This window comes from Rousettus aegyptiacus, unplaced genomic scaffold, assembly GCF_014176215.1.
Source record: "Rousettus aegyptiacus isolate mRouAeg1 unplaced genomic scaffold, mRouAeg1.p scaffold_m13_p_7, whole genome shotgun sequence".
NCBI classification, from domain to species: Eukaryota; Metazoa; Chordata; class Mammalia; order Chiroptera; family Pteropodidae; genus Rousettus; species Rousettus aegyptiacus.
Genome location: NW_023416310.1, coordinates 62,593,099 through 62,607,444, shown reverse-complemented (window position 1 = coordinate 62,607,444; position 14,346 = coordinate 62,593,099). Strand labels below are relative to the sequence as shown.

Genomic DNA, 14,346 nt, shown 5'->3' with positions numbered 1-14,346 from the left:
CAGCCCCCGCCCCGGGCCCCTGTCGGCCCTGCAGCCTTCGCCGCCGCCGCCTCCGCCCCTGCCGCCGCCGCTGCAGCCGCGGTCCTCGGCTGCAGCTGCAAGGCCGCTCGGCAGGGCGCGGGGGTCGCCGGCTGGCCTCGGTCAGCAGCAGCAGCAGCAGCAGCGCTCTGGGGTGGGGGGCTCGCTTTGCGGGGCGCGCTCCGTGGCCGCCCCCTTCAGGGGGGGTCGTGGCCGCCCCCCAGCCCTGGCGCGTTCCACTCGCTCCAGCGGGGCTCGCTGGGCGAGGCGCGGGCCTGCGCTCGGGGCTGTGTGCCGGAGCGTCCGGCTCCCGCTCCCCGTGCTGTCCCGGCGAGCGCGGACTCTGTCCGGGCGCGGGGCCCGCTCCACCTGCCAAGTGGCGGTTTCACCCGAGACAACAAAGAAAGAAGCCGTTCTTTTCTTCCTGAACCAAATTGTGGATGATCAGCAGCCGATCCGCTCCTTCTCTCGGTCACTCTCCGCTGTCCTCCTCAGGCACACATTTCACTCGCTGTCCCTTGCAGTAGTAAAACTTTTTTCGTCCTTGAAGGCGTGGTGATGCTGGCGGCTTGCGTGTGCGGACAGGAGAGGCTGCCTCCTGCTCTCCTGGTCTGGTCCTTCCAAGTTTTGCTCTGTCCTAGGAAAACTTCGTGCGATGGTGCATTTCTCTGAAGTGGCTATTGCCGAAGTTCTTGGTTGCCTCTGAAACAAGAGTCCTTTTCCATTCTCCTTGCAACAGTCACAGTCTGATGCGACATATTTCCTTTTGGGCAGAAATGAGGAAACAAATATAACAAGGAAAAAAAAATTGAACAGGAGAAAAATGAGGTCGAATGGCTCTGTTACCTTGTTGCTGAAGGCTGGGGTTGGTGTTTTATTTTTTTCCCAGCAGTTGTCTGGAGGAGGAGGAGGAAGAAGAGTGCATTGGTGGAGATGGAGGGGTGTGTGTGCATAGAGGGGATCCTGGAAACACAACCAACTCCAGTGAGCACGTTGAGCGGCTCGTAAGGGGCACGGACGGCGCTGCGCGGGCCGTACCGGAGCGGAGTTGCAGCGGGAGCTCGCTCTGCGCCCTCTTGCGCGCTCTCTTCCTCTCTCACTTTCCCGATCCCTCCCTCTCTCTCTCCCTCTCTCGCTTGCCCGCTCGCGCTCCGATCTGACAGTTCGCTCTGTGTCCCTCCCTCTCAGAGCGGGGACTGTCGAATGTTTACCCTCCGCCGCGAGCGCGCACCCACCACCACACTTTCCCAAATACAAGGAAGTCGAGCACCAGGGCCCCCGCTGATTGGCTACCCGCTGGGTGATTGACAGGCCCGGAATGACTGGCTCAGGACGCGAGGCCCCCCTTCCGGCCGTTCCGATTGGTTGCTTTTTAATTTAGGCAGAGCATCGTAGATGCTGGAAATCTGCCGTCCCCCAGGCTCCCTCCCCCTCTCCACTTTCTCCTCCCCGCCCCTCCCCCGCCACCCCCTCCGCCACATCTTAACTCTTAGTGTCCGGCCGAGTCGTTGGCGTCCCCTCCATGGTTCTGGGCGTTCGCTAGAGATCTGGGAGGAGGGAAGGAGAGAGAAAGGGAGGGAGGGACGGAAGAAGGTGGTGGTAGGGATGAAGGTGTCGGGGGTGGGGGGTAGGGAGAATCAAGGAAAACGAAGAGGGGGAAAAATCATGAAAAATAGCAAGATATCCTCTCCACCCAGGACAGAGTGGTGTTGCCGCCCTCCCCGCCTCCCCATCCTAGAGATTTGTAAAGCGCGCGGCAAGGATGCACCATTCACATTAATACCTATAGACAGATGTGTCCCCAGTGGTTTCAAAGTTTCCTTTCTCCTTCACCAGCCGGCCCCCATCTCTGTCTTTGCGGGGGTGGGAAGGGGGAGCTCGCAGCGCCAAGAGCTCGGGTCGTGGCCACGCTCCTTGGAATTCTGCCACCGCAACTTTCCGCAGCCGCTGCGCGCCAGCGGCGGCCCCCTTTGTTTAAGTTCTCGGATGCCATCATCTGGGAAACCTGCAGCCCGGGACCAGCGCGGTGCCCGCGCGTGCGAGACGGACCGCTCGCTGCCGCGGCTGCGCTTGCCCCCACCCCCCTCTGCTTCTCTCCCTCCCTCTCCTCCTCTCCCCTCCCTTTCGCCTCCCTCCTCGGGGATTCAGGCAAGTAGCGTGAGTGCCCTTGTGAGTTTGGAGGGTGCCGGTCAGCGGAGCCATGCGATGTATTTGAAAAGCAATCAGGCCGACCTTTCCCCATAGGTACATCGTAAGTGTATCCCACCCCAGGGGCTTTAGGCATCCCCGTTCCAGCAGGAGCCGGCCTAAGGAACCGGGATTCACTCGCCGCGCCCTCCACTGCGCGTTCGCGCTCTCTCTCTCTCTCTCTCTCTCTCTCTCTCTCTCTCTCTCTCTCTCTCTCTCGTCTACAGCGTGAATATTAGTGGTGGGGTTGGCTTGCCCTCTATTTTTAGGCACGGTGTGCTTTTTCTTTCTTTTCTGTCTCCAGTGGGTTTGCATAGTGGATGGGGCTGGCGGCGACAGAACGCTTTCTCATCCCCAGCCTGGTTGAAAGAGTTAAGGGGGACGGGCGGGGGAGTGCGCAGGGTAGGCGGGAGAAGCGGGGGTGGGGGACGCAGCCAAGCGGAAACGCTGCACTGAGGAACCTCAGCGAACCAAGAAAAAAGAGAAAGTGGCAACGAAAACAAGGGCAAATTGAACCCTCCTCTGAGATTTCCAATGAACTAACCTAACTCGGACATTCAATAAATACATCGTTCCTAATGAGTGTGCGTTGCGTGCACCCCGCACCCCAGCCGCGGTGCGACGGACGCCTTAGCCTGCTTCTGTTGCGTGCAGAGCCCAGCTCCAGCGGCGCGCGCTCGAGCCGCGGCCCTGGACTTGGATGCGAAGCTGGGATTAAAATGTGAACGGGGCTGCCCTTACCTCCTGGGGAATGATTGCTCTGCTGGGCACAGTTAGGTGAACTCAGTTAAAGCTGGAGAGCGCAGGCTCAGCCACACAGACTTTGCGTGAATTTCAGATTAACAGTAGACGCATAGAATTTATGTAGGATCTTGTCCAGCTCTTGTTGCCGGGGGAGAGATACCATCGTAGGTAGGTTTTAGGAAAGCATTATTGCTAAGGTATAGAGCTGAGAGACAGCGTCAACCAAACCCCAAACAGCGTGGATTATTTTTCTCCGCGTCCCCCTAAGGTTCCTTTTTATATTTATGTATGCGTATATGTATATATAAAAGACGGAACACAGATTTCATTGAATAAATCTGAGATCTCCAGGTGCAGACGTTTGAATAGTCGGTGCCAGCACCCCATGTTTTCCTTTCCTGCCGATTTTGCTTGGATCCGGCTCAAAAACCGAGAAAGTCTCGTGGTTTTGTTTACACTGAATGGGGAGGATAGGAACAGAGCCATGGGGCCGTCTTTCATTAATATACAGTGAGGATTTTGTCTAAATTACTGCTATGAATTTCACAGTACACGCTTTCAAAAGCAGTCTCAGGTGGCCTGATGAAACGTGATAGCGCCTCTGCAAACAGATCCACTTTCTTTCTTTTCAAGGAGGGTGTGTGTGTGTGTGAGAAGCCCCCCAAAACGCGGTGCTACTCGATAACAGTAGTGCATTTCTGTTCCGAGGTCTGTCCCCTTCGTTCCCCCCTTTCCTCCTACTTCGTTCTCCAGTCGCTCCCCAGCCTCCCCCACCTCCCGCCCCACCCCACCCGCCCCATCCCTTTGCGAGTGTGATTGTTTTGTCTGGAAAAAAAAATCCAAAGTATATAACAAGGGGAGAACAGTTAGTGCTGATTTTCATTTGCATACATTTTCATATATTTTGGTGAAAATAATAGACTAGTGGAGAGCTGGGCTTAGAGGAGTCGGTGTAAAGGAAGGCTAAGGATGCATCGGTTCTGGGGAGTTGAGAATGCGCCTTCCCCCTCCAGTCACCTTATTAGAAAAAAAATAAATAAAACATCTTTTATTTTAAAGTCAAACCTCGGAAGTTTCCTCGGTAAGTGTTTTTCATTTTCTTTCCCTAATTTCTCCTTTTCCCACCTTCTTTCTGGGTTTATTTATGCTCTTGTAGGTTTTGGAGTTTATTTTCTTTGCTTGGGACAAGAAAGGGTTCACAGAGCAACTGTTTTGAAGGAAAGAAGGGAAAGTGTGTTGGGGGAGCGTAAAAAAAAAAGCCATGCTAAAATATTACATGAAAAGATGGGCTCACTCCAAAGCTCCTCACAGCAAGGCACATTTTTGGTTTTGGGGTGGGGAGGAGTTTGCTATTGAATTTAATTGTTGATTCTGGGGAGGGGGGAGGCCTTAGAATAGCAGCGATTATAAAGCATGCAGTATTATAAATATTTTTTGTTTGGGGAGTTTTAAAGATTAAGACCAGAGAGAGAGAAACCCTTCTGTAGCCAGTGCTGCTGTAGTGAACTGTGTGTGTTTGCAAGGGATGGGGGTGAGGGGATTCCTGCTGAGAGCAGAGGGTTGGAGGTTGTGGGGTGGGGAGGCTTGGCAAAGGGAGGGCAGAGAGCTGGAGCAGAAGGAAGCAGAGGAGGAAGAAGAGGCAGGAAGTCAGCGCAACCCCCCGGTTAGTGCCCTTTCTGGGAGCACGCAGTAAGTTGCAGCCTCTCAGCTTGGTAGAAAAAGTCCATCAGAAAGAGGGTGATCAATCAAAACCAACCAGGACATCCTACACATCATTCCCAAAGGAGGCTGGAGCTCCAGCAACGCAAACTAGATTTTACTTTGTTTCCCGTATTTGACAGCCTGCCTTGTCCCCCCTCCTTGCCACTGTCACTGGATTGTGTAAAAATTGAAGGTGCAGTTACTTGCTAGGTGCACTTAATTAGATAAATATGGCTGGAGGAAATAGCTAGGCCAAGTCCAAGCTTGTGTGAGCCCCTTACCTTCATGAAATATGCTGGAGAGGATTCTCAAAGCTTCTTGGTTTTGTTCTTTTAAAGAAAGCAGCGTCTGGGTGATGAGTAGGTAAACTCGAATGGCTGGAATTTTATCTCACTTTTGTATCCAGAACACCTTGCAATTTAAAATTTGTAATTTCTTTGGCAGCAGTTGATGCCAAATCAATGAAATGGTTTGTAAAGAGAGAGGAAGACGTTTCAGTTGGGGAGGGGGATAAGAAATCGCCAGTTTTCCACTCCTTGTTTACGTGCTTGGCAGCCTCGCTTTTGACTGGGGTTAACTCTCTGTGCTCCATTGGACCAGATGCCATATAGAGCTGCTCCCTGAAGATCATTTGTTTCCTTGATGGGGAACATTTCTGAGCAGAGCATATTGGTTGCCATAGAGAAAGAAATAAAAGGAAGAACACTAGTCACATTAAGCTATATGTTTGTGCACTGGGCTTTAGATAAAAGGACCTTGGTTCAGCCAAAGAGAAGAAGCCAAACTAGAGATTTCTAGCTCCACTAAAACTAGCTTTATTTTGTTTTGAACTTTTACAGTTGAAACATATAAGCTAATTTTATTGGTTGTTGTTAATTTTATATGACACGGTTTACTGAACAAAATAAACTTTGAAAGTGCTCGGGAGTCGCACTAGGAACTTGTCAGCAGGGGGCGCACTGACTCGCCTTAGCAGGTACTGAGGAAAATGTAGCTGCTTCAAAAGCAAATCTGCTCACCCCAACTTGCCAAAGGAACAAACCTTTCTGTGCAGATTCAGGATGAGGAGTGACTTCATTGCATAACACAGAGCTTTAACTATGAGGACAATGACTTCCTCATCTCCCACCCACCATGTCTGTGAAATGGCCTTGAAAGAAACAGTTCAGAAAAGAATTTGTCTATTTCTCTCAGTGAAGTGTACATAAGACTGGAAAACAGAATTGGGCTGTGAAAGCAAAAACACTTTAAAAAATAATTAAGGTTTTGTAAAAAGAGACTTAAAAGCCATCGTTCAAGTTATATATATATATATATATTTGAAAAACAGTTAAGAAAATAAAATACATTCTAAGGTAGTATCTATTAAATAATGAATGTTCTTCAACTTGATACATGTTTTTACTTCTAAATAAAACTCAAGTCCCTGGAGATTTAGTAACAGACATCTGTGATCTCTTTTACTCCATTTGATATTTACTGGCTACTTAGATTCTTGGTACTTCCCATGGCTATAGAAAGATTTTGTATCTATTCTTGAAGGAAAGTCTTGCTAGGGAAAAGAAAATACAAAATAGTCATGGGCTAGAGGTAACTGTGGATTTGAACTTTTTAACACAATATTATTTAACACTGTTGAGGCAAAGTCTTAATAGAGCACCAGATTTCCCCCTCAGAGATTTTTTGATACCGCCAATGAAGAATGAACTTGATTGTGGTAAAGGATAAAACTTCCTAAAATAGTGAAGGGCAAATCCTGACCGGTTCTGAGGAATTACCGACAATTTTCCCAAGAAGATTTAGAGAGTATGACTAAGACAGGGAAGCCATGAGTGACTGGAAGGGAGAAGCTGGCTTCCACGGTTCAGTAGTTCAGCGCACCTGTGACTGTGTCACCGAGCCTGTTGGGAAGGGACACGTTATGTGGAGCTTTACTGTTGCCCTGGAAGAGGGAGAACGACACTTTATTCTTTCTAACTCAACTTCAAGTCGGTCAGCTTCCAGCCATGAGTTTTTCTTTGAAACTAACTTTAAAAAGTCCAAATTTAAATAGTATTCAATCTAGGAGGGGTGCAAGGTTACTGGGACTAATAAAAGCAAAGGAGAATCTCTAAAAAGCATTCTAATTCCCTGATTTTCATCTGCGAGCCCTCACATTTAGACTGAGGAAATGTACTGTCAGGTTTGTGCTAATAAAACAGTGGAGAACTGAGGAAACTGTGTAATTTGAGCCCAAACATTGCTTTTTCTTCAGCTCTGCGGACATTTTACACAAAAGACTTCTGGGGGAGATATACATGAACTGGACAAATGCCTCAAAGCGGTGGCTTAGTTTGCATGTCCAGGCTGCTAAAATGCATTTAAAAATTATTAAATTTAGTCAGACATTTTACAGAACACTAGTTAAGCCATAATTGTACATATTTAGAGTATAATTTTAGTATCACTTTTCATGAGATCTGTGACTGTTTCTATCTTGGCTGCCACTTACTTTCCCTTTTTTGCAAAGGTACTTAAAAAACCCCGAAAGAAACAAAACGTTTTCTCGTGATATCTATAGTCTTTGGTTACCTAAAGTAAAAGCAGCAGAAAATAATTCTGGGTAAAGCAACAAGTTAATTTGAGAACTGACATATTATAGAGACTGCGTTAGCATTCTATAATGATTTGGAGGTAGAAACAATCAGGCTCCGTATATGAATTAAGATTCAAAGTGCTGGGCAAAGCCACAGACTTTTAATTGTTGGGGATGGTGAAATTGCTTTTGCCAAATGAGAGAATGAAGAACATTACCTAGGTCAAATGTACAAAACACAAAGTGGATATTTACTCATTTGCTTCCATTTGAGAATGATAAGGTGCTGCCTGCCGTAACCACGCAGAAGAGCATTTGCCATTAGCATTTACAAATGAAAATATTAAGCATATTCACAACCCATACTGTGTGCTGTATACAAAGGAGAGGGCTCTCCACTGGTAGCTTTTGGGTGGAAATGAGTATGTGTCATCTTGGCAGTGGATGAGTTGTTTCTTGGTCTTGCTAAGTGTTTTGAAGCTTCCGATGGTTCCCCCTAGTTCTTTGTATCACTTTGATAACTGATTTATGTGATCTGTAGGAAAGGAGCAAGCACTTCGTTTTCTTCCATGGGTTTGAAGGAGTGATTAACAATTTAGACATTGTGATTTCTCACCCTAAAGTAAGAAGCTTTACACTTCCGATGCTTATAGGACAGCGTTAGACTATTGAGCATTTCAGATTGGGGAATGTAAATTTTGAAGGCACAATAAGTTGGTAATCGAGTGCATGCTTTTGAAACAACCCATTTCCAATAGTTTGCCCACTCTAGCTGCATGCATGCACCTGACAAGTCTGGTAATGAAAGCTACCAATCGCTAGGGAAACTGTGGCTGACATAACGTGATGGACTATTCTTGCCTGCCCCCCTCACCTCCCCACCTCACTCTCCAACACATTGGTCTTCGAATTTAAATTCTCAATTCTCGGGGATAGGTAATGTAGGGCTGACTGACCAGAGTGATGATGATGATTTATTAACAAAAACATGGGGGTATGTCCTAGTTAGAAAAAATATTCCAAGGTCAGCTTGGTGTGTGTGTGTGTGTGTGTGTGTGTGTGTGTGTGTTTCTGTACTGTTAAAAACAAAACCCAGATATATTAGCTTTGCTAGGGGGGTGGCTGGATATTTTGAGCTTGTGGTCCTAACAGAATTGAACTCTCCTCTCCCTTGGGGGCATTCCCCTACCCCAAACATTCCCCTTACATTAGACAGTTTTTCCTGTCTAGTTTGGAACCGAATAGTCTTGTGATGGATAAGAAGCATGTGACACATTGTGAAAAAACAACTCTTATGCTTTAGTCCATGTGTTTTTTAATTATTAGGTTTTTAAATATTCGAACTTCGCTATTGTCTATGGAGCTGGGTGCAGATTGCAGTTTACTAGTCTGCAGTTTGGGTATTTTTTACAAATGGTGCTTATGTGGTGTCTTCTCTCCTGCGAAGGCTATAGCTCTCACTTCACTGTCCTGCTCCCTCCCTAGGCCCACCCTAACCTGGTCAGCCTTGGGGGGGGGAGGGTCCTCAAGAAATTGTGGCTGTTTTGTTCACTTAAAAAAATACAATACCAATATCCATGGATATTTGATACTGCAAATATTCCATGGTTTTGCAGCAATACAGTTTCAGCCCTAAAATATCTGGTGAAAAGATTTCGGTGATAGACCTCAGTGGCCTTCCTCACTCTAGCTTCGTGTCACTGGGGTTTGTCCCAAGGTAAAAGTTATGTTTCTCCTATTGCTTTGAATGGTCTCTCCTATTCCCAGGTTGTTTGTTTGTTTGTTTGTTTTTGTAGGGAGAGAATTCCAGGCTTCACCGATGTTTAACAGACGACAAATCTTAATTTAGTGTTACATTAGGGTTTCAAAAGACTCCAGAACTCTAGGCGTGTGTTTTCTAAACGGCGTAGGTTGTGTTCTCTTTATTTTTTAATTCACACTGCAAAAACAAAACTCCACTCGGTTAAACAGTGACTGTTCAAGTGACCTAAGTTCGACAAAACTACGATTTCTTTGGGATGGAGAGGTCTGGAAAGCGATTGCTTTCCAGGGCTATAAAGTCAGATTGGAACTTGCCGTAGAAAGGTTTGCCTTGGGGGACACCAACACTCGAGGTCTCCATTCCACAGCGGCGGGGGTCCTCCCCCCATTTATGGCCACCATAGGCAACTTCTCCCAAATACGCGGCGACTTGTAGGGACCCAGGGCCAAGCTCCGCTTTCTTAGACTGCATTTTGAGTACAGTTTGCGTATTAAAATTAAGAGGATCTCATTATTCCTCTTTTCTCTCTAAGCACTATGACACGCAGAGCGGCCTTCGGAAGTCGAATTAACATTGCTTTTCTATGAAAGAAAAAATGAAAGGAGATTTTTAAAAAAAGACAAAAGGAGAAGGGTAAGGTAAAAGAAGGGAGGTGGAGGAAAAAAGGGAGAGATGGAGGAGAATGAGGACAGGAGACAAGAGAGAGGGATATAGGGGTGCGGGACAGCGAAGAGGTAAACGCTGAGTCACCATTACGGGTCACTGAGTACACAGGAGCGAGATGCCGCAGCCCCTGAAAAACCGGTGCAAATCGCACCCCATCTTTTAGGCCTCCTTCGCGTCCCACGCTGTAGGAGCGCAGACTTGGAGCTCGGCGCCGCGCGCTCGCCTTTGTCACCAGCTTGGTGCGCGGCCGCGGCCTCCCGCGGTGGGCTTTGTTCTGGCGGAGCAGGGCAGGACCCCTCGCACCGCTGCGTCCCCGCCTTCCTGGAACTGGGGACTGTGGGGGTGGGGACAGCGCGACAGGGACGGGGCCCAGAGGCGACCGTCTCCGAGCCCGGGATTTCGTTCCTTTGCTCCTTTTAGTCTTGAGCGTTCTCCCCTCGGGGAGGAGGAACAGCAGGAAAGGGGACCCCCAGCTCTCAGCCAGAAGCGAGGGAGAGGTGCTCCTTTCGTTCCTGCGTCTACTGATTTGTATTGTATACGTGTATGGATGCATGGATGCATGGGGAGACCTGCTGAATTCGGTCCCATGTTCTAGGGTTCTGGCAGAGGTTTAGGCAGCTGCAGGGCGTCCCAGGTCGGTGCCCGGTTATCCCCTAAGATCTGCTCCGGAGGTGTTTTGGGGCCGCGGGTGGGCGCTGTGGCCGCACCCTGGGTCCGGGTGCTGCTCGCAGAGAGAGAGCGCAGATTCCCGCCGTGGATGCCTGTGGCGGGGGACAAAGAGGCAGACGCTCGGAGCAAGCAGAGGGCAGGCGCGCACATGCACCCACGCGCGCACCCCACCCAGGGCTCCTCCCCATGAGCCCCCGCGCCTTGGAGCCCAGGGCTCTGCGTCTGGAAAGTTCACCCCGTGCAGAACCAGCTCACTTTTCTCACCATTGCATTTACCGAACCGCGTGTGAACGTGTGTCACCTTCTCCCTCGCCACCCCCAAAGATGTGGGCAGATTGCAAGAGTTGCTGCTCTGTTATTGTTTGTCAAACAGGCCCTTTCTCTTGGGAGAGGGGCGAGGGGCATGTGGCGGTTCCCGGGCCAGGATTACATTAATCAAAGCATTATTTCCCCTGAGAAGCCGAGCACAAATGAGAGTAAATCCTAATAAAATTGGATCGCGGAGAAATGGTACGCTTTAAGTAATCTGTGCTGCCTGATAAATCTCATATTTATAAGATGTGGGTCTTTAAAAAAAAATCCGCACACCTCTGTTCTTGGCTTGGCTGTTGGGTCTGAATCAGGACGGGGGACATGGCTGAACTTCTCGAGTGAGAAAGGGACATGGAAACCCCGGAGTTCGAGGTTTCACAAAATCAGGTCGACTCCAAAGGGACTTTTGGCCCTTGAAGCCCCCATGGAGTATCTGCAGAGCCGCTGGGCCGGATCGAGCCCCCGTCGGTTCCCTGCGAGGACACGAACTCTGTTGCTCTAGGAACGTGGCCCCGACTTTCCTCTTCCAGCGAAGCTGCAGCCTGGGGGAAGTCCCCGTAGGTGGGGCGCAGAGCCCACCGAGCGGAAAGGCGGGCGCGGCTCGAGAGCTGGGCAGCGGCCGAGCGCCCAGGCGCGTTGAGTACATCAGATTCCCGGGGCTCTCCCGGCCCTTAGCCGGTGGCCCGCCGCATCCGCGCAGCCTTGTCTTAGGCGGCCTCGAATCCTCTTGGCCATGGGAGGGGCATGAGTTTGACGGTGACTGCTGGGGAGGCTGAGGGCGCAGCTCGCAGGTGAGACTTCTGGTACTTTCGGGTAGTCTCAGCCAGGGAGCAAGGCTCGCACTCCGTCCGCCTTCGTCCCCTACGTGGTAGAAAACTCCCCAGTGTGGTGCGCGGCTCTGCGAGGACAAAGCGAAACTTCCCCCTCCCGACCCTAGAGCACTGATTAAGCCAAGCGGCCAGGAGGCAAACTCTCCAGCAGCTCGAGGCCGCCTGCAGCCCCCGAAACCGGAAAGCGGACTGCGACGCCTCGTGGCCTCTCGTTGGTGACTAGTGTGACAACACTGTCCCAGTCCTGCGGCTCAGCAGCAGCCTCAGGACTCAGCCCGACCTTTCGGAGAGGCGCGGAGACTACCCGCTTCTGCCCGGGTCCTCCACCAGCCCCTCCTTCGCGCCCATTACTGGCGGCCGGGTCCCTGAGGGGCGCGAACGCGTCGGCGCCCCCTGCAGGTCAGCGCCGGAGGATCCCGCGCGCCGCCCGCGGTCGTGCGGGGCCGCGGGGGCTCTCCGCACCGCCCACGGCCCGGCCCAGCCCGTGCGCACACGCAGCTGGCGTTGCGTGCCTTTCCCAGCGCGAGCTCCCCGAGGTGGAAGAACGGCGGGCGGAGGCAGAGGGCATAGAGGGCGGCGCGGGGAGGGATGCAGAGGCATCACCTACCCCCGGCCCCCTGCTCGCCCCGGGTCCGCCGCTCCGCTCCCGCCACCTCTCAGGTCTGCGCGCAGCAGACGCCACTGGTGCCCGCGGCCATAAGCCTCGTTCCCCGCCCGCGGACTCCGGAGCTCAGAGAGCCGCGCTGTGCGCTCGGCGAGGCTGGGCCGCCGCACCTCCAACGAGAGCGCCTCAGGACCGCTTCTCCCGCGGTCTGTCAAGGAGAGAGGCTTGGAGCAGTGTGCGGGTGCCAGTGTGGGCAAGAGCGGGTGTGCGGGTGAGTGCGGTGCGCGCGCAGGGCAGGGCAGGAGGCGTTACAGCATGCTCCGGTGCAAGCGTAACCTTTTCAGCCTTGAGATCTAAATCTGCAGCCCTGGAGCTTATTCCCTCCCCCCCTCTACCCCGCCCCTTCTCCACACATGCGTCTCCCTCTTTCGCCTCCATCTCATCTGATTCCCAAAGAGATCCCTCATGTGGTCCGGGAATATTCACAGACACTCTGACTCACGTGAGCTGCGTAAGGCTGAAAGGGACAATGTTCGTTGAGAAATGCAACGGAGAGCTTTTCCATCATCCAGCCTGCTCTTTGGACTGGATTTCCCCCACCCGGAAGCCACGTTTCAGGGGCTTGTGTATCTGCTCCTTTCTGCTTTGGGTTTTAAAATTGGATGGAGGTTGTTTTTATTTTGGAGGCATGGGGAGGCGGCAGGAATCAACTGAAAAATCACGTTTAGGATGTCTCATTAGCTGTCCTGTAACGTGCCACTGTCCTCAGCCCCTTTCCAATTCATGGGCTCCTTTCCAGTGATGGGAAGTTTGGGGGAAGGGAGTGAAGGCACCCACACCTTTTCAGTTCTGAAATAATGACTCCTCTTTCCTCCAGTGAGTGATCTCCATAATTTCATTACAAAAGAGGGTTGTCAGTTATCTCTATTTTAAAAAGAGAAAAGCAGACTAGCAGAAGAAAACTTGGGCCAAATGCAAGTTCCTTCTTCTGAAAACATCAAGCCGTCCTATTCAGACTGTTCAACAAGGGCAAAACAGGGCAGAAAGAATTCAGAAGGGGTGAAATATTTCTCTCCATCACTGAGAATAAGAACCCAATTGCCAAACTGTGTTTTTGGTAACATGAGATTCAGAGGATCCTAAAAAGAAACTTTAGGAATACTTTCAGTTGGTCCTTGTTTGGCCCTAATGTTTGCATCTGAAGATTTTCAATAATTTAGAGATACTTAGTGGTGTATATTTTTAGTACTTGGATTTATTCATATTCGATGGTTTTACTATTAGCCATAATTGTTTATAAGCCCTTCTGCACAGGAGAAAAGCTCTCAGTAAAATTTGCACACACTCACCTCAAGAGACCCTCACCAGCCAGTATCTTGATATAATTTTGACCATTGCTTTTCATAAGATAATTTGTAGACAGCTACATTTTAATAAAGTGTTAACAGTAAAATGTTAATGTTTAAATAGATGAACTTTTGTTTTTAGAATCAAAGTTTAGCTTTTCTTTGAATTATTTATCAAGCTGTTTGCCCACAGGCCTTCCTAAGAGAAGGGAAAGGTGAAGGGGAGGGTATCACTCATTGATTTAAAGCATATGTGGGTGTAAGGTTATAAAACTAGCCTTTTGGAAAACAGTAAATAACTAAACCACATCTATAAACACCCACCTTTGGGACCGTGGGGAAAAAAACGCTAATTACTTTCATAGAAAACAGCATTCAGTTAACAGTTAACTGAAATATTGTATGGCAGTCCTTAAAAGCTCCTCCTCCGTCAGGATAGTACCCTTTGGTAATATACACATATTTATACATGATGTAAATATACATATGCACAAGGGTAGATGTTTATGTACATAATGTAACAAAATATATACATACCCCAACTGAATACATTTGCATATAACAAGCCCATGTGTAATATACCAAACTTATGCGATTAACAATACATTCTATAACAGATAGTCTTAAAATAAAGAGGAAGAGTGAGTAAATCTTAAAGCCATTAAAACAAACTTCAAAATTTCTTTTGAAATCTGACTTGTGCCAACTGTACACGACTCCACAGAAATCAATAAATAACACTGCATAGTTTAGTATTTTAAGCACACCCTGTTTAAAAGCACTATGAACTTAAATATCTTGTTTTATATGAAGTAAAAAGGGCATCATACTTCAGAATGCATATTTGATATGTAAATATTCCATTTAAATGCAGGTATTTTTGTCCTCAAATTAAATACTGTTGTCTTAGAACAAAAATTATATTCTATGTG

The 14,346-nt window shown here is 49.3% G+C and overlaps 2 long non-coding RNA genes across 7 annotated transcripts in view; one reads left to right on the top strand and one right to left on the bottom strand.

Moving 5' to 3' along the window:
• Positions 1-12: 12 nt before the first annotated feature.
• On the bottom strand, positions 13-2,070 carry LOC107504240. Its single transcript, XR_001595438.2, has 3 exons — positions 1,802-2,070; positions 1,506-1,565; positions 13-914 (listed from the first exon to the last, which is right to left on the bottom strand). It is a non-coding gene; the product is annotated as an uncharacterized LOC107504240 (long non-coding RNA).
• LOC107504239 overlaps positions 1,955-14,346 on the top strand; it is a 113,740-nt gene continuing 101,348 nt past the window's right edge. For 2 of the 6 annotated variants that reach the window (XR_004951956.1, XR_004951949.1), the window contains exon 1: positions 1,955-2,269. This is a non-coding gene — a long non-coding RNA (uncharacterized LOC107504239). Of the gene's footprint in view, positions 2,270-3,773; positions 4,031-12,048; positions 12,340-14,346 lie in introns of those variants that run through there. The other 4 variants (XR_001595433.2, XR_001595425.2, XR_001595426.2 and 1 more) reach the window with 3 other exon arrangements.